Here is a 19,446-nt window from a genome sequence, read left to right on the forward strand (position 1 = left end):
CTGGTGAGTGGTGTCATTTATGCTATTTTTGAACCGGTAGTGCCCACATACAGATGAGATGTTTAGCTAAAAGTTGTCAATGTTTTAGGTGTGATTAAAGTGGAAGAAGAGCACGAGTTGCTTAATATTTGTCCGCACCACAGAGCCGTTTATGGTATCCGTTGGACGACAGGAAAATCTGCCTGCACAGTCCCTGCAGAGATGGCCGCCCACAAATCAGTGAATGCTAAAGCTAAAGGAAGCTACCGAGTGAATAGCCACCAATCAGCAGTAATTTTCGAGGAAACCGAGATTCTCATTCCAGTTGGATCGCGTGATTTTTTTCATTTTTATCAGTTGCATATAGCCTAGAATGTCTACCAGGTCTCGATCTCTGTGGAACACCTTTGGCTGCGCCTGCGGCTGAACAACCTGTACTACATGCTGAGTCATCTCAAGAACAATCCACGGTGAGAAGCTGACTAATTTTGCGCCGGGTGTTAATTTAATCATGCCAGCCCAAAACCCACCCCAACACCATCGCACACACTTCAGAACATACACCCACATACGAAAAATAAAATAAACACGCTTTTTAGTTACTATTGAAATTATTTTTACTTACAGCAGACATTGGTGGAAAAGGATCCCTCGGACAGCGATGTTTCATCTGAAGATCTGGCGGCACAATTATCAAGGCTTGCAATTGACGATAAGACTTTCCTTAGTCCAGATACAGATAGCATCGTTTCAAGCACGAGCGAGGAAACGCAAGCTTTGAAGGCAACGTCGGCGGTGTCTCGAGAAAGGTTGAATGAGTATTTACTCTCCGACGGTATCGCTCCGATAGTTCAACCCTGGCTTGAGTGGGAACAAGTCTCTGACAGAATCAAGCAACGATACACCAAAAGAACGGCAGAGATCGTGTCCTCAGACCTCCGCACAATCAGCCCGGAAGACGCAGGTTCTCTTTGGCAGGCCACTGTCTCGTCTGTTGCCATGAAGAAGGCCCTTGGTCTAGAAGACTTATCGCAGCCGTCAAAAGACTACCTCGAGGCTTTGGCAGAGGCTTACGGCAATGCAAATGGCTGGGACACGAGAAGACAGATTCTGTCCATCATGGCAGGTCTTGCCAGCTAAAAGGCCATCTCAGTGTTTATACCAGGTTTGTCGAGATATCACTACACCATAGCCAACGTTCATAGCCTGCAGTTTGGGCGCGGCGCTTCCGTGACCTACCAACCATTAGTGAGAGTAAGAGTTGAGCGGCAGCAGTTGGACCATTTTCTGTCCTTCATTACGAGTAGTGGTATGGGCTAGTCCAGTACGGATTTGACAGGTATTGTGATGCAAATGAAAAAGTATTGTTATGAAAAGGAGTTCTATTGTTTTCTCGAGTTTGACGTATCCATGGTAACCAGAAGCCCTGCCCCCTTTGAAGTCATTAATTTCGTTTCCGAGTTGACCGAGTAAAAAGCCTGGTTTCTAACATAAACAAAGAAATCACGCAATTTTAAAGTTAACCATTAACTTTAATATCAAATGTTTCCCTAAAATTACAGGACAGAGCCGTGTGCAACTCCCTAGTGGATTGCGCTCAACTTATGAATGAAACTATTTACAAAAGTGTTTACAAATGGCACAACAGTTCAATCATGTCCACGTCCTCATTTGTTATTCTTTCATAGCCATAGGGATATGTTTTGAAGGTGTAGGGATCTATCACTCGTTTTTCGTACACAAGCTGGTACTTTTTCGTCTGAGAGACTGTGGTCAGTGAGTACTCTTTGGAGTTTCGGACGATGTGATAAGGCTTGTAAATATCAGTTTGTCGCGTTTTCTCGAGAGAGCGTTGAATTTCGTCTAAAACATTTTACCGCAACACTTGATAATTTAACTGCTTGCTACCTTCACTGTTTAAAGAGATTCCCCTCACTTTGCATTCTTCTTTTTCTTTCTTCGTGAGGTAACCATAATTTTTCGGTCCCGCGGACGCAAATTCAGTGATGAAGTCGTCTTCTCCCAACTCGTCCTTGAAATCACCGAGAAAGTCGTCGAGGGGCGGATTGTTTTCATAAGGTAAACTGGAAAAAATAACGCTGTCGGTGTCTTTGTACTGTACTCGTTCTTGTAGCATGTCCAGAGCTACATACAAACGAAGTCGAGCCCAACATGTCGTGAAACAAGCGATGAAAATGTTGAGGTTTGGTGAGACAGGTTCGTCATTCGATTTCAGTTTATAGTGAATTTTAACGATGTCTTCAGACAAAACACTCACGTAGCAAATGTCATTTGCATCACTTTCATGGAATGCACTGAACCTCATAGGATCTCCGAACTCTTTGATTTGAGTTTTGTTGGTGCGCTGGCCAAACTTCCCCCACATGGAATTTAACATCATTTTTGCAAGGCTACGTTTGCCGGGATTCTTTTCAATGTTGTTGCGGTTGAGTTCGATGCCCTCTTTCGCTTTGTAGGATCTCAGATGTTCTTGCTGTTTGACGGGATCATCGCCTACATGAGCTGGCCAGCCGCTTGCCTCCTCTTTAATCTTTAACCATGTATTCACATAGTCTTTAAAGAGACCTTTCCTCGTTTCAGAAAAATGCCACACTTCGTGAATGTAAGTTATTTTGTAGTCCTTTTCAACGGCTTTGTTCAGTTCGGAGGTACACCATGTACCTGTAATTTGTCTTTCACTGTCGCTGTGACTGCAAACCCAGGACCGTTGTAGCACTGGTTTTTCCATCTCTTCTTGTACACAGGCTCTACATAGCGGGAATGTTAGTTTACCATTTTCACGCAGCGGAAGTACTGGATGAAATAGTTTTTCTGGAGGTAAGATTGTGACCTTGGCAATCCCGAAGTAATTTTGGATGTCTGTGTCTTCCGGCTGTAATATAATTTCAGGGTGGCCAACAGGATACTCAGCATTCTTATTAATGAACGGATAGAGAGATCTAAAATCATAGTAATGAATCTTCTCTCCTGAGGCGACGTCAGCCAGATGATAGAGTTTGACAGCGTTTGTTCGTCCGCCGCAGAAGGCATCACGGGGATTTAGTGGCTCCACCAAATCGAGGCTGGCTACAAAGTTCCTGACGTCCTGCCTTTCTTCTTTCATTTTCCGCCAATCACACTCCCACATTTCGATGACGTTGTAACCTTTGTCACGCAAGAATTGTAGTTTTCCTGAGTGCAGAGATACACGTCGGCAGTGCAGCGGTGCTCTAATCTAAGGTGTGTTTCGGATCTGTTGGGATAGCATTTACGACAGCCATGCCAAAAGCAACCTTAAAATTCGTAGACGGTGTTCGTAGTTGCATCGTAGCCGTCCACGGTGTAGCGACTGTTGGGGATACGGTATTCCCCATCATTTCCAACATGTTGAATTCTCCCACTGATCTGACTTTGTTGCCACAGTAGATATTCCATGGCAACTTTCGACTGATTTGTTTTTAGTCGCCAACAGTGGAGAGGCTCGGAAGCAATTGTGTTGGCTTCCATTCGGTTTTGTCGCAGGTCTCGATTGCATGCCGAAGCAATGGTAATATGACTGAAGGGGTCAAACTTTGTCTCTTTTTCAAAAAGCCGTTTGAAAGTAAGGCATCCCTCCTTCAGTAATTTCACGTCCGACTCGCAATATTCCAGCAATTCTTTCTGGATATCGAACACTACATTCTCAGCTCTTTCTTTATCATGCCATTTCTCGAAGTCTTTACGGCCGTTGACAGACATTGATTCAGGCATGTAAAATTCTTTCTCGGGAATTGGTCCCACGTAGTCTTGATTTTCAGGCGTGTTAAACAGGTGAGGAAAATAGCCCTTCTTTAACTCTGTCAATCCGAATGTCTTTGGTATGCAGAAAGCGGCATTTGAAAAAATGACAGAGAGTCAATAAAGTTAATATTGTCAAAGGTTAATTGGAGAAGTTTAGCTCCATTTCTGATTTGATTGAGGACCCTGTGTTGGCGATGATATTCCTCCACGACGAAATAGGAGTCGTAGCCAGAAAAGTTATGGACCAAAACAGTTACATTGCGCGTGTCTTCTTCAGTTAACGTATCCAGCCATTCCAGGAAATCGCGAATGCAATCTTCACCTTTGAAGAGGAGTGGACAATTATCATCCTCAGTTTCCGCTATTAAAAGATTAGCGATGTGTTTGCCAGTATCTTGCATCGCCTCAATATCGAAGAAAACGAGAATGGGAGGCTTTTCATCATCATCATCATCATCATCATCATTACCATTATCCTCTGCTTCGGCTTCGGTTATTCGCTTGCGTTTTTTCTTTTTCTTTCTCTTCTTCTTTTTTTCTTTTTTCTCTTCGGTTAGCTCTTCTCTTCGGTGGCTTGCGGCCTCTATGTACTCGTGGCAAGAGGGACAGTCTATGTAACCGCATTCATGTTTTTGTTGCTTCTTGAGACCCACCAACAACTTTTTACAGCTACGACATTTGCGGCGTTGACTGCAAGCACTGATGTTTTTGGAGTCAGCGGTTTCTCCCTTGTAGGATTTCGGCAGATGATTTTGAAAACAAACATCACCATAAAACATCCGCTTACAGGATCCGCAGGGTGTAGCTGGTGGTTGATTACGACACCTGGCCTCTGTAAAGTCCTCACATCCCTTTTGTAAGCAGGAAGAACAATGATCAGGGTTGTTTTCACAGGCGTGTTGACCTTCGTTATTGTAGGGTTTGAGACACCTTGCGCAGAAATAACTGTTACCAAAGAACCCAGGTAACGTATTGATCACATTGTAGTGTTCATTATCATACAACAGTACCAATTGTTTTTCCTGAGGCTTTCCAAAAGAAGTCACGCTATAACCTCGGGTAGGGTCCACAAGTAAGAGCTGATAACTGTTCAAGGACGGCGTCAATGCAAATCTAGTGAGTTCCTCGTAACCGCATTTTCTCATTTCTACATTAGCTTCTATATGCAGCGTGATTGCTTCATCTCTCTGGATAGAGAAACCTCTTCTGAAGCTGTTCCATTTAGGGTGATCATCCACTCTAGCTTTAGCTGTCACAATGGCGCTGGCGTAGCATAGTTCATTTTTGTTATCGATACTGATGATAGAACCTTTCAAACGTTTGAAAGTTTCTGGATTAGAATGTCCAGGTTTCAATTTTCGTTTCTGACCGCTACCGCGAGGAGATGTACGAACGTGTGTAAAAGATAATTGAAACGAATCATTCATTTCAAAGTTCTCGTTTGAGTTTAACACCTGTGACATTTGCTGCAGCAGACTGTCGACACAATCGCTACCATTTAACCATTCCCCCGCCGGTAACCCTCGATAAGCATAGCTGTTGACTAAGCGATTGCTGGCTAAATTGAAGTAGACACGGTCAGCGGCTGGTATCCTGTCTCGGAGAATCAAATTTTGGATTGTTCTATGTAATCCATCAGCAATTGCTGCTGCCAAGTCTTGTTGAGGTATAAATTGTCCCACCTGACGAATGTTGGAGGTGTAGTGACGCTCTCTAACGCCCATTTTTTTGCTGTGACTATCTACGTACCCGAAAAGTTTACTTAGTTTGTTAATTTAATTTTCCTGTAAATGAATAACAACTACACAACTCGCATGAAAACAAATGCCTTCATTAGTCTTTTAGCGTCCGCTCAATTCGCCTTAAAAGATAATAGCCTATTCAGTTAAGCTAACAGAGTCTAATCATTCAACGTTTAAGATAATAGTCCATTGTCACATTCTTGCGTTGAGTTTTCAACTCGTATGCAAATTCCGTTATCCCCCCGGCCAATGGGACAAATTATTTGCATCGCGCGCTAAACTTAAATTTAGGAGTAACGGTTCCATCGTAACTTTAAGGTTTATAAAATACGATCGGACGAACGCTATAGCTTTGCTTATCCTAAATTCGTCCAGTGTTACTTGTGTTATACTGGTAGAACGTCTCCAAGTCCGTCATCGAGCCATTCAAAATCAAAAGAACTTCATTTCAAAAACCGTAACCGCCTTCGAATTCCAGACCTGATATAAAGGATTACAGCGAGCTATTCAAAATCAAAAGAACCTCTTTTCAAAAACCGTAACCGCCTTCAAATTCCAGACCTGATATAAAGGATTACAGCGAGCTATTCAAAATCAAAAGAACATCTTTTCAAAAACCGTAACCGCCTTCAAATTCAAGGCCCGATATAAAGGATTACAGCGAGCTATTCAAAATCAAAAGAACTTCTTTTCAAAAACCGTAACCGCCTACAACCTCCAGGTCTGATTGAATCACGTATTGATATAAAAAACACAAAGGTTCATTATCGTTTCCATTCATTATCAGTGACTATTCAAAATCAAAAGAACTTCTATTGAATGCTCATACCCTCCTTGAAACTCCAGGTTGTGATTAAAACATGTAGTGGTATTGAAAAGCACAAAGGCTTATCCTTTCCATTCAATTTCAGTGATCTAATTCAAAATCAAAATAATTTCTTTTCAAAGTCCTTAGCCGTCTTCAAATTTTAGGTCTGATTAAATCATGTAAGTTAAAGTATGAAGTTATCTTTTCCATTCAATTTCAACGACCCATTTCAAAATAACGGTACGGATTGGTATTCGCCCGACATGTACTCCAATTTCAAGTTATATTTATTACCTCTTGAGAATCGTTGTCTTAGTCCGCGTTCTCGATAGAACGGACAGCCGCCAAGAGTGGTTCATCAATCAAATTCATTGCTGGTTTTGAGGACGCTGTCAAACTGAATTTTATGACGCTGCAGTTTTGATAATCGTTAATCGATTTTGTGAATAATAAGTGCGCGTCTCCACGTGCTCGAGCACAAAATTAAAAGAACTGGGGAAAGCATGTTGGACCATTGGCTTTTATTAATGTGGTGGCTCCTAAAAGAGCCGTTTGGTTCTTACCTACATTAAGTCTGTAGGATTTTAAAAGGTGGCCATACCTTGCTTTCTCTGCTTCAAGAAGACGTGATAAGTTCTGGAGAACGGATACGCCGTAATGACGCGGAATTTGTCGCCGTACGATTCCTTCCATGAAAAATAAACGCAAATCTCGTCCGTGGGATAACCCCACGGACAGACTCCGATGACTTTCTTCATTTTGAATACGTACATGTAATAGTGGCCATGTCCCGTCTTGTAACCTTCTTCGACGATTTCATAATCGTCACTATCGACGAAAGTTTTCCTTTCCAGAAAGGCCACAGTTGACGTTAAATTAAACGTCCGCAGGAATTTGGATACATTGAGTTCCTTATCCAAATCCACGTGCCTTTCATTTATGTGCTCAGCATGGTCGTGAGATAGGATGACATAATCGTTTTCAAAACTGACCGCCATTTTTCCACGAGTGAGAATGAGAATATTTTTTCTCTACTATGCCTGATCTTTTATGAGCACACCCAAGTTGAGTGACATGTACCATCTATGTTTAGCGAGCCAATCAGAATAGTGCGACGCTCTGTCGAACCAATCCGATTAGTGCATTATGGCGGTATGAACGGTGGGGTAGTCTTTGAAATACCGTGCCTTTGAAAAACCCGTCCTTTTGAAAAAAAAAAAAAATCCGTCACTTTGAAATAAGCGTCGCGCTAGCTAATATTACTTCACGCAAATCGAGTGAAATCGAGTCCAGAGTATTTTACAGTTTTCATTGCAAAAACATGGCGCAACGTCAATCCCGAAGGCTACGTGGTTTGGATGCAGAAATAGTGCCGGAAACTGCCCGCGACAAACACTGTGTATTCTGTTTGACCGATGAGAACCATGGTTTCAATATTATCGGAGGAAATGTCCTACGCTTCCCATGCTGCAAGAAGTTCGCCCACCGCAGTTGTCAAAGAGAATGGGAAAGAAACTCGCCTCTGTGTCCCCACTGCAGAAGAAAACTAGGTGACGAACTCCCACCTGTGGAACTTAATGAACCTCGTAACAGAGAGGTTTCACCGCGACAGCGAGAAATAAACGCTCTTCAAGAAGTGATACAAGATAGGGAAGGACTCGAACGACGAATTAACGCGGTAAGTTTGACTTTATATATATATATATATATATACATGTCAGTTTTAAGGTTGACTTGACTATCACGTGCGTCCAGTGAGTGAGCGATAAACCGACGCTAGTTTTGTGCGCGTGGCACAAAGTCTAAAGGATTCCACATACACATTGCTGCTGCGTGCTTACGAATGCCAAACATTAATCGTACGATTTTTTTCTCTTCAGTTAGAATTTGGCTACCCGCTTCCTACAGAACATGTTCGATTTCTGATGGAGAGAATCTTATATGGTCTGATCCATTCACCATTCGTTCAAATTAATGTTATGATAAGATTAGCAATTTGTGACGCTGATACAGAACTTAATCGAGTCTATTTTCGCATATTTCTGGACTATGTTTTACCCAAGGAAATTCAAAATTATTGCAGTATTTTTATAGTGTGTCACCAGCGCGACATTTATGATTACAGGTTAGAAAGAATTATGTTAATGTAGCTTTTTCTTGCTTTGTTTCAGTTTCATTTTCCCTACCACATCAGTACGGATAACATTGTGACGGTTTTTAATGTTTTAGAAAGTGTCATCCAAAACATTGATAGGAATGTTTATCATGTAATTTTTTTATGTTGCGACTTGCCATGTAAATAACCTTTGGGATAACATTTGTTTTCGAGAGTTTGTTTACTATTTATTTCCATGGGAAGTGAATCAAATCATAGAATTGTATTGTGTTTCAACCGACATGCATTTAAATAACGAGTATGTAATTCATTCAATGGATGAAATCCAAATTCAATGAAATCCAACGAAACTGCCGTAAAGTATATAGAAAGAAACGACCCATCACGACCTCGCAATGAGCGTTCTCCGACATGTACACCTAACACAGAAAACTCAGTGCGGAATGTGACGCCAGCGGAAAATGTATTTAACGCTGCCAAAATGTAGTTGTCTCCTTGTAAGATAAATGGATGGTAACTCAAGAAGGTCTACATAAACAAGATGGTTCAAATGACCTGAATGTCAAGAATAGAACGAAATAAATGTATGTTGTTTGCCGGCTTGGAGGTTCGTATAGTGAAAACTGTGACCGAGGTCTTGAAAATGCTGCCCGAGGCCAACCGAGGGCGGCATTTTCAAGACCGAGGTCACAGTTTTTCACTATACAGACCGACTCTAAGCCGGCAAATATAATATTTCTTTTTTTTTTTTTTTCCTGCGGTAAATTGGCTTGCAAATGGATTTGTTTACGCAACTTTGTCATTGGCTCACGTGCCCTCTACAAACCATCGTAAAAAATCTAACGAGCGAACGAGCGAGGAACTCAGATACTAGAGAAAGAAAGATGTATCATGGAACAGGTTTATTTCGAACTACTTTATGTTAGATGCATCTAGTTCACCAGTTAAGTTGTCCAATTTTTTTTTTCCCCGGTATGAAATTTCGTACAAAGTTTGAAGTTTTACTACTAAAACAATTTCTTTCAGTCTTTCGGAATCACTCGAAATCAGACTTTTCTACCGTAAATTGAGTGGCAGAAAGCGAGGAAATCCGTTAAGTGTATTCCACAGAAATTATCTTAAATACAGCAACCATCAGAGAGGTAAACTCGACTGTAAATGACTTTTGTTTTGCTTAAAGTTGTGGGGCAAGAGAAACACAGGAGACACAGGATTGCGCGCCATTACAGCGCCGAGCTACAAACAACCAGAAAAATTCTCAAAACTTTAAAATACTTAACCGATTTTACTTAGAGTGACCTTCCTTGCCATTTAAAAATGAATAGAGATAAACTTATGTTAAGTAATCGTCGGTGGAAGCGTGAAAAGGGCAAAGGTGGACCATTACCGCCGGTTCATACACGAAAATTGACCAACACGTCGACGTCGCCCGCGCCATTTCCCAGCGTCATCGTGACCGTGGTCAGAGATAGGAAAATGCGGACTGCGCTAAGAACCAATCAGATTGCAGGATTCGTTACCGCACCCTTTTGGGAAAAAATAATAAAATGTTACCTTTGAAAGAGGAACGATATTTGTTCAGAAAGAGATATATGTTATTTGCCGACCCTAAGCCGGTAAATAAGATGTTAATTTTTTTTTTCCTGCAGTAAATTGGTTTTACAGATTTACTTACAGTGGCTTTCCTTGCCATTTCAAAGTGAACAGAGATAAACTTGCGTTGACTAATCGTCGATAGATGTGTAAAAAAAGGCAAAAGATTGACAATTACCGCTAACATTTAGGAGCGAAACTTAAGCAGCGAGGAAAAAATCCGGCCCGCGGGCCGTACCGTGAAAACCTGGACCGGTCACGTGCGTATGATTCGCCAATCAAATTCGAGGATTTAGGATTCCGGCCCGCTCAGACGCTTGAGAAAAAAATAAGTGTTTTTATTATTTTTCCTCAGAATGAACACTTTGAACTCTCGTTCTCTGCCCAACACTTAAATCAACGCATAAATGAACACGTTATTCAGCCATCGGAAAACACTTTGAAACACAGCATGGGAACAACAGAACAAACGCTGACCACCTTTTCAAAGTTCTGAGGAAATGTAACAGCAAGTTCGATTGCTAAGTCTACGAGATGCTATACATAAAGGATCGACATCAAGCGTTCTCTCAACACGCAAACCGACTCCATTCGCGCCAAACTGTTTACTTAACACTTTCGTACACTTTTTTTGTATTGTTTTTCCTACCTTGGAAATTATACGCATAGAACCCGCAAATATTTTATGTATTGATTATATTTTATATACGCATAGTACACGTTATACTTTTTCACTTTTTACCTTAATAATGGAATAACGTAGCGCCGAAACCTTGTTCGTTTTTTACATGTGTTTTACAAATTTTTAGCGTTAAACTTCTTGTTCTACTTGATAGCAAAAATTACCAGCGAACTAAGGATCCACTTTGTTTTTCCGCGTAGCGTGACGTTAAAAACTAGAATTTTTGAGGGAAAAGTTTAGCCCAGATAATGGTAAGGATTTGGCGAGTTCGAAATTTTTATGTAGTAAGAAAACGATGTCACAGCTAAAATATGCTATTCTGCTGTCCAACTAACTATTTTAACGGATCTTTCAGTAAATCAAGGGTAACAATAGCAGAAAGTGGGAATAAAGTGATATTCTTCGCTAAAAAATTTTCGCGGGAAATGATTCTCGCTAATGATTTTTTTTGGGACTTTGCAAGACCAGTTACTCCGATTTACCTCAAATTTTTAACAATTTTAACTAAACTGCATAGTGATGGCAGTGCAAAAGACTGTCAAAAAAAAATATCTTTTCTGTAGGAATAAAATACCGCACTTTTGAAAAACGAGTCGCTGAGAATGGCTAAAGTCACGCCATTAACGATTCAGCGGCGATATATGGCACCTTAAGAAAACCGTAGAATTAAAGCGAAAGACCTCAAATATATCTCAGTCAACCAATAACGGGACAAATATTATCGCAAAAAAATGACTTTCAGGAATTTCGGAAAATGGCTAAAATTTGAGTCACGCCCACGGAACGATTCAGCGGCGATATATGGCACCTCAAGAAAACCGTAGAATTAAAGCGAAAGGCCTCAAACATATCTCAGTCAACCAATAAGGGGACAAACATCGCAAAAAATAAGACTTTCTGGAATTTGTAATAAGCATCTCTTAGCCTCACCTAAAGTTGCAGGAAATTTCGGCCATTTTAGACCGCTTGCCAGGCCAAAATTATGATGTCGTGATATCTCGAAGAAAAACGAACACCTTCCTCGGCAAATGCCATGGTTGTTAATTTTTTCGGATAGCTTTTAAACTGTGAAAATTAAGATGAAGGTAAACAGCCGACCTCAATCTTTTCCTGCTGCCCAGTTTTCTCTGACAATGACACTTAACTGAGATACGAAACTTCAACGCTTCAATTAACGCCATTTTCGTCTATAGGAGTACCTTAATTAGCAAGACAAAAGTCATATTTTAAATAAAATTTGCCCATTTGTCCTTTAGACATTGAAGGAAGTAAAAGACAAGTAAAGAGTAATATCTTTAGGTGAATATATTCCAGTAGAAACCGTGGTATATTTTCAATATCTTTGCAAGAGATGTATATGATGTGTGCCTATATGATAAGTGAAGCCTTGGAGCTGACTGGCTTATAGCTGCCGGACTTTACCACGGTTTCTATAACATGAAGCGGCTAGGAGTATTTCTACTCTTCCTGGACGGGAAGCTAGTCCATCGCAGGTCACTCCCCCGCAATTTGGCAGCTTTTCCAACAATTCGCCGGTACCCATTTATATTCCTGGGTGGAGAGAGGCAATGTGAGAGTTAAGTGTCTTGCCCAAAAAAACAACACAGTGTCCCCGGCTAGGGCTCGAACTAGGCCCACTCGATCCGGGGACGAGCGCACTAATCATGAGGCCTCCGCGCCTCTATTTACATGATAAGTTGAGATTTAAATAAAATAAACTAGTCATAATTTTCAAAAGTTTTTTAAATAAAAACTAGACGCTTTGCTACGTGTACCCAGGCACGTAGGGGCCAAACCACCCCCCTAATGTTTCATGAAGGCTATATTTGCTTGGTTTATATATTTCTCAACCAAGTTTGGGAGATGAGCTTTCTTTGTTCTCCAGTTTATTTTAATTTGGAAGTTGTGACAAAATGTCAGATTATGACGTCATAATTGATGACGTCACCCAAACGTGCTATAATTTTTTGTAAAATCTGATAAAAAGATTATGTCATTGAAAAGGCCTTGACTTAAGGAATAAAATGTCGGAAACCGTGTTTTGCTATGATGATTATTTTTTGAGATATGATAAGTTAAATATTTTTTTGTATCTCTCCCGGAATTTGCTTAACCATACTGTCCTTCTTAAGTCAGTCTCTCTGGTTTATTTTTTTCACTTTTATTCTAGGAAGGCTAATAATCTAGAAAAATAGAAAGCTTGATGTTGTCAAAAATCGTGTGGTTTTAGAAATTTGATTTTCGGCTTTGTTAGGATGGTATTAACAGTAGCAAAACGGGTGACGTCACAGGTTATGACGTAACGAAACTAATTTTAACGCAATAACACTAGAGGGATAATTTTTTATTCCGATTTTCTTCTTTATTTTTGCTTTAGTCATCTGGCACATCACATGTGCAGCATAGCTGCATTTGCTGGAGCAAAGTTACGGCTCCAATTTGGGGATTTTTCTCAAAGGGGGGACCCCATATTTTGCAGAGTTATTTTTCATGTTTAAAAATGCCATATTTCATTTAATTTTTGTGATATGGACAAATTTTTTTCAGGTTTCCACTCCCTTTTATGTGCTCTTTCAAACACATTGTAAAAAATACGCATATTAAAAACTTCAAAAGTGGCAAAAAAAACATGACGTCATCACTGTGACGTCACAACTTTGATATTTACTGACATTTTTCACCTAAATACAATTGCCAATAGGTCTCCTGCTCATCTGCCAAGTTTAGTGTAGAAAGAGTCAATACTTTTTAAGTAATGCGAAATAATGTGAAATACCCAAGTACTGACGAAACATTTGGGGGGTGGTTTGGCCCCTACGTGGCAGTCGTTGTACTGAGAAGCAATAGCTATATTGCAATCGAGCTAAATGTTCTGCATTTGAAGTTGTACTTTTGATATGATTTCTTGGAATCGATTAATAACTTATTACTCGTTTGCAAGTCTTTAGGGTGTGAAATAAGTCAAGGTCTTTATATCAACCTATAAACGTTTCAGTCTATTTTCCTTAACCTGTGTCGTTGTTATTTGCGTTTCTCAAGCAAGCGAGACATTTTGAATTTCATAGTTATGGCGATGCGTGACATAGACCTACGAACGCGGTTGTCGAAATCATATACTTATCTCGTGATTTTTAGCCCATTTAGAAGTTAAAGTATTAGGAAAAGTGCCTATGTAAATGCTTGTTTCTTCAGTACAGATAATCAGTCGCCTAGGTAGCCAAAGTAAGTTCCGGATGTTTACAGTATTTTCTGGCCGCAATGTAGGCGTACTGCGGAGGTACACCGACAAGGCGGTTCCACACTGGTCTCTGTAAATTTGTGCAAAATATTTCGACGAATATCTGAGCTTGGGAAAACGCACAGACTTAAAAATTCGAGGAGTTTCGTCTTTATTAATCTCCTATAACATCACAATTTCTTGATTTTATTCACTAAATGGTTTTCGAATAATTTTTTTTATTGCGTCAGGATTGCGTGACAGTGCAAGCCAAGAATCCTTTTGCTGGGGTCAACATACATTAGTTTCTTTCAGCTTAAATGTCCAATAATTCGCTACATGAGTTTCACTCTTGTTAAGACACAACTCTGTTACAAGCAAATAACGAGAGAATATCGTTTAGTTCGAGATTTTATCTTTATTATACTTTACGAAGTTTCTCAGAGCATTTTACCTAGGTGTACTCGAACAGATGAATTCGTAAACAAATTCTCTAACCTTTCTGCTCTTGTTGCTCAGACGTTCTTGAGCTCGTACTGGGATTCTGCTTGGTTCACGATCACGTCTAAAATTACGAAGACGCTTCTGTAGATGCTTTTTACCAAGTTGAAGAGTTGATAGCCGCGGTTGATGGCTCCCTTGGTATAACTTGATTCATGATTCACTCAAAATGTTAATAATTTGTTCGCTCGTAAATTGATCTCTCGTGAGGCTTGCAGCGACCCGTTCTGAAAACGCTTAACGTCCTTTAGTGGTTGTCTACCTTGAACGGTTTGTTCGTTTGTATGTGATTTCATCGCCCCAGAAATCATGGAATCCGTGCTAACTTTTCTCGACGACAACCTCTGTAAATTCCATGTGCTGTACGCATGCACAGGTGGCGCATGCGCTTTAGATACCAGACGGCGATTTGTGACTGAACGTGGAAAAAAAAAAAAAAAGGAGCCGAAATTTAAACCCAGGCCTCACTGCCTGGGTAAAAAGTGTGGACAATTCTGTTATCCGTTCTAGTAAATTAGGTTTCCTAAGACCAGTCAAATCACGATTTGATAGGCACACTGGGACACTTGCAGCCTACACGCATTGAACAGGAGCGCTGAGCTACGGCACGTAGCCTGTCGCTAACTTAGTCACGACACGGACGAAAAGGCAGGAACTGTGCTAACACGAGTTAACGACAGAGTTACTATTTTGGACAGTAACTGCTACCACTCGTATTGGACAGGTTCCAGAACCAGTTGATTATTGATTAAACACACAATTTGTTACTACATTATTTGTATTCAATCACCACACTGCATCTCATCTTGCGTCTTTCATGCTCTCTTACACCGTCTTGTTTTACCATTGATCGCTAATATTGAGTTTACGAGTTCAAGTTAGGTTATTATATGGGGTACAACGAATCCGAAAATGTTAATTTTAGTGACAGGTCATACATCACATATATTTCTTACGAAATGGGCAGAAAAATTGCAAAATTGATTTGAACAACAAAGAATAGCGTAAGAATTTGAAAAAAAGAAAAATTCACCAAATCTAACAAAAAGACAAATGTAAGCGTAATAATGACAAACATTTAGTTCAAATACCCTCTGAGGACATGGCTGAGACGGACAAGACATGGTTGATGTGGACAAGTTATATATCTTGTCCGCTTCGGAGAAGATTAATCCGATAACACACATATACCATTGAGTTAAAGTACACTTTATTCTTCTGTTCTATTTTAAAAGTAAGCTTCGATGTAGGTGAAACATCTCAGATCGTGTAGGCGAATCGACTTCAGTGTAGGCGAAACATCTCAGAACGTGTAGGCGAATCGTCTTAAGTGTAGGCGAATCGACTTGTAGGCGAATTATCCTGTAGGCGAAACGACCGGCTTCCGTGTTTATAGCCCGTTTACATTTTTCTATCGCGAGAATGTGTTTTGTCAAGGTATGGTTGTTTGTTCTATTAAATCCAGTTTGTGTTTTACTTTCTGGAATGCTTCATGTTTATACAAGCGATGTAAGTGCTGCAGTTTTCGAGACTTGATGACCTCCAAAACACTGGATTCGATCGATTGAAAATCGTAGAATTGTTTAGACTTTTATTTTTGAAGCTGCGGGAAGCAAGGCGGAATTGGGAAGGACACATTTCATACAATTACCGATTTCACACGTTTTAAGTCGTAACTCCAAATAACTAGTGTAAATTTTTTTTCAAAGTTTGCAGTGAAATTCGTTGGATAAGCGAAAGGGATGTGTTCCCTAAGCGGTCCGCAGACATGAATGCTACGCGGTCATATTTTCGACACTATTGCATAGCATGTTTGTCGCACTGCTGATTTTCAAACCTTCGAAAAACTCTTTAAGTGTAACAATTTTGTTATCATGTAATTCTAAAGGATTAATCTTCGACTTTTATCTAAATCGAAAGAGAAATAAGTGTCGGTTTGGCGGCGTACAGTTGCGACCTATTTACATATGAGTATATTTGGTCGTAACGTTTCTTGGTCGATCATACAACTTTGCGGCTATGTTATAAATACTGCGGGACTTGAAGATATAAGGTTGTCAGTAGTATTTCTACAAATTACTGGTTGGCTTTAAACAGAAAATTTTTAAAATAGCATTTGAAAGTCTGCGGAACAAATTCCAGTAAGAGTTCTTCAATTAATGGTTCTCATAAATTACGACGTAGAAAACTAGTAGAGCCCTACAATACGAAGAAAAAGACTTGAATAAATCAAGTGAAGACAAAAGAGAATCTACACTGCCTTCTTCGTTTATACAACCATTGACATTACAAGCCTTTCCATAAACGTAGTCTAATTCAGGGTCGCTGACGGCGTTTTCCTTCGAATAGTCAATTTCGGCTGGTAAAATCAACAGCGCTTTTTAGTTAAGTTTTGGTACAAACAAAGTTTACCATGAGGATATGCACTTGTGAAACAGTCAATTTAGAGAATAATTTTGCTTCAGTCGGGTGAGGTCAACGTCCTGCGCTCTGATCCAAACTGATTGGTTAAGTGAGGGCAAAGTGCACAGAACAAACTTAGTCATGCAAAGAAAACACGTATGTTACAGAAACCGTAATGACAAGGCACTGTTTAATTGTCTTTCCTGTCAAAATTCGAAACATGTAAAGAACAGACAAAAAATATGCAATACTAATTGAGAAGCCCTTACCATTTCCTTCCATGCATACATTTACCCTCGGGTCGTGATTTGTTGTGGTTGAAAAGGCCCTTTTAAGAGCTAAGAAAATTTCCTTTCGAATGTCACGGGTAAACTCCAAATACCAAGGTCTCTTAATTCGCCGACGAGCTGACAGCCTCCTGTAGATTAAATCCAACCATGTGCAAGTCTCGTCTTTTAACTTTGCTCCTGTGTTGAGTAATGATTCACACAAAATAGAAAAAAGAATCTTTCCGTCGAGCATGTTGTTCGTAAAGACCTCTTAAATGCCGCTTGTTTAACAAAAAAAATGCAGGTCACTGCATTCTATGAAACAATTTACAGCTGACTCAATAGCTTCTCTGTTTTGTCGCTTTCCTCTTCACTGGAGTCTTGTAGCTCTTCTGTGTCAATACCAGTGACTTCTTCGAGAACGTCTTCAAATGGCACGGAAGTCGCCATTTTGAAATTTGTTTTCAATTTTCATGCGTGCGTCCGTTGATCCGAGATGCGATCACCCCGGCATTTTTGTTGGCGCGTGTGCCCAGGACGATTGATTGGATACAGAATTTGTGACATTACATTCTTTGTACCTAATCAGTGCTCTGCATCTGATCTTGCAAATTTTATGCTCTCTTACACCGACTTGTTATACCATTTGATCGCTATAATTGAGGTTACTAGTTTACGTAGGTTAGTATATGGGGTGCAACGAATCCGAAAATGTTAATTTTAATGGAAGGTCATTTGAAGCATAAATGACCACATACATTTCTTAGGAAATACGCGGAAAGAGTGCGAAATTGATTTGGACATCAAAGAATAGTATACGAATTCTGGAACAAATTCTTCACGAAATCTCACAAAAAGAAACGGCGGTCGACGGAGGAATACGCTTTGTCGATAGAAGCGCCTTTTGCGGGTACTTTAGAAAGAGTTGGTATTTCTCGATGGATAAATCGAAGTGGAAGATATATTTTCACAACTCCTTGGGAATAAAATGACATATGCAGACCACGGAAATGCAGTTCTGAGTGGTCAACAAAAACAACAAAACGTTCCGGTGGGACGTGTTATTAACGTCGTGGCCGCTGTTATGGACTATGCACTGTGGCTTTTTTTCAAATGGAGTTTACAAGCGGATGGACTTCGACATTGATGTTGGCAATGACAATGAGTTTGTTTCCTCACACTGAAGAAAGAAAGCTTACATTAGTATAAATTAACTGAAGGTGAAAAAAACATGATCAAAGGAAGATGACACCTCCGTTTGTGTTTTGTCTTGTTGGAAAGGCTGTCAGAAGAAATTATTCCTATCGCTCAGCTCGCTTTAGTGTGCTTTGGCTGCTGGTTCAAAATCATTTTTTGATTCGCTTGCATTGGAGGTGTTCTGTGGTTGAATTGAAAATTGTTTTCTTCGCTAATCACTACCGTGCTCTGAGTTGCTCTGTTTTTCTGTGAATGGAATTAATTATTTCTGCCCTGGTTTCTCAATCTGTCACTGACCGCGCTCCGAGCTACAGGAGTTGTTTTATCGCTGTACCAGTATTCACAACTAGTTCTGTCGCTTCTTTCCCAAGATCGCCATGCTTCTAGTTGTTTGGTCCCTGTGCCGACATTCAAATTTATTTCTCTCGCTGAGCGCTACTGTCCAAGCAGCTCCAATGTATTTGTTGTTGTATTCAAAATTATTTTTGTCACTGATCGTCCCACTTCGAGCTGTTTTGTTGCTGGATTCCAAGTTATTTCTGTTGCTGGCCGCTTCATCGCGAGCTATTGGGGACTTTAAGATCCAATAACGCGGAGGTGACTAAAGCTGACCGGAAGTAAAAATTCCAAAATGACTACCAGGCCGCATGATCGTGACATGAACAAGTCGCCTCCTTGCTCAAGACGAACACGCTGGACGGCATTTTCACGTTGTCAACAAACTGTAAGTATTTCGACTTGTTTCACTTACAAAAACACAGTAAATTGGCACTTTTTCTTTGTAGATCGAAAGCCTTATCATCCCGGCTGCATTCGTCTTTTTTTTTTTTTGATTTTTTTGTCTGGCTCACTTATATTTTTGAACAAAGTCAGTTGTCATGGCCTCAGACTCCAAACCGCAGTGAGTAGACTCTTGCGTTGGTCGCTCAATGAGTTATAGCTTTAAAACAAATTATTATTTGCCGTATAAAAGCAATGTTGTTCCCCATTACAGTATTTTCTTTACCTTGAAGATTTTCCTAGTATGTTCAAATTTATTTCGAATTCTTTACCTGCACTGTGCTGCATTTTGCAGCAATTCAATTCACACACTGTTTTCTTCAATTTTTTTTTTTGAGATTTTAATTTTAGAGGCTACGAGCACAGAACTTTCACAAAG

The 19,446-nt window shown here is 40.1% G+C and overlaps 1 long non-coding RNA gene and 1 pseudogene across 1 annotated transcript in view; one reads left to right on the forward strand and one right to left on the reverse strand.

The window, feature by feature from the left end:
- The window catches only part of LOC145495464 (uncharacterized), a 337,143-nt gene that overhangs the window by 282,979 nt on the left and 34,718 nt on the right, over window positions 1–19,446 (reverse strand). The window lies entirely within an intron of this gene.
- Window positions 19,166–19,446, forward strand: part of LOC145494042 (uncharacterized) — a 1,274-nt pseudogene continuing 993 nt past the window's right edge.

This window comes from Orbicella franksi, chromosome 8 (assembly GCF_964199315.1).
Source record: "Orbicella franksi chromosome 8, jaOrbFran1.1, whole genome shotgun sequence".
NCBI lineage: Eukaryota > Metazoa > Cnidaria > Anthozoa > Scleractinia > Merulinidae > Orbicella > Orbicella franksi.